Consider the following 1,174-nt stretch of genomic DNA (forward strand, 5'->3'; position numbering starts at 1 on the left):
TTGAAGAAATTTTATTTATTTAGTAATTATTCTTTCAACAGTAATAGGTTCATTGGGAGGATTAAACCAAACTTCTCTTCGTAAATTAATAGCTTTCTCTTCAATTAATCATTTAGGTTGAATATTAACTGCTACACAAGCTAGAGAATCAACTTGATTAATTTATTTTTCTATATATTCATTTCTATCTTTTAGATTAATTTTTATATTCAATAATTTTAAAATATATCATATTAATCAAGTTTTTAATTCATTTTTTAATTCAAAAATTTTAAAATTTTGTTTATTCTTTAATTTATTATCTTTAGGTGGTCTTCCACCATTTATTGGATTTTTACTAAAATGATTAGTTATTCAATTATTAATTGTTAATAATCAATATATTTTAATAACAATTATAACTGTAATAACTTTAATTACATTATTTTTTACTTACGTTTATGTTTTGCTGCATTTATATTAAATTATTCTGAAAATAATTGAATTAATAATATACAAATAAATAATTTTTCATTTAAATGTATACTATTTATTTCTTTTATTTCAATGTTTAGATTAATTTTAATTTCTCTAGTTTATTTTATTTTTTAATTTCAAATAAATTTAACTGTCTAAATATTTATAAAAAGGTTTTAAGTTAAAAAAACTAATAACCTTCAAATTTATAAATATAAGTTAAATCTTTTAAGCCTTAGTAATTATTTTACTCCTTTAGAATTGCAGTCTAATATCATTATTATGACTATAAAGCCTAATTGATTAAAAAGAATTAATTCTTATAAATAGATTTACAGTGTATCGCCTAAATTCAGCCATTTAATCGCGACAATGACTATTTTCAACAAATCATAAAGATATTGGAACTTTATATTTTATCTTTGGAGCTTGAGCCGGAATAGTAGGAACCTCTCTTAGAATTCTAATTCGAGCTGAATTAGGACACCCAGGAGCTTTAATTGGTGATGATCAAATTTATAATGTAATTGTAACAGCACATGCTTTTGTTATAATTTTTTTTATAGTAATACCTATTATAATTGGTGGATTTGGAAATTGATTAGTGCCTTTAATATTAGGAGCACCAGATATAGCATTTCCTCGAATAAACAATATAAGTTTTGGATTTGTCTACCACACCTCTGGAAATTGACTTGGCATCACCGGAATTCGACGG

General features: G+C 22.7%; 1 pseudogene; it reads left to right on the forward strand.

Moving 5' to 3' along the window:
* The first annotated feature begins 13 nt into the window (after window positions 1-13).
* LOC118732829 lies at window positions 14-573 on the forward strand (annotated as a pseudogene).
* Window positions 574-1,174: the final 601 nt, after the last annotated feature.

The sequence above is a fragment of the Rhagoletis pomonella genome, unplaced genomic scaffold (assembly GCF_013731165.1).
Source record: "Rhagoletis pomonella isolate Grant_MI unplaced genomic scaffold, Rhpom_1.0 Rhpom_scaffold_29737, whole genome shotgun sequence".
In the NCBI taxonomy this organism is placed as follows: Eukaryota; Metazoa; Arthropoda; class Insecta; order Diptera; family Tephritidae; genus Rhagoletis; species Rhagoletis pomonella.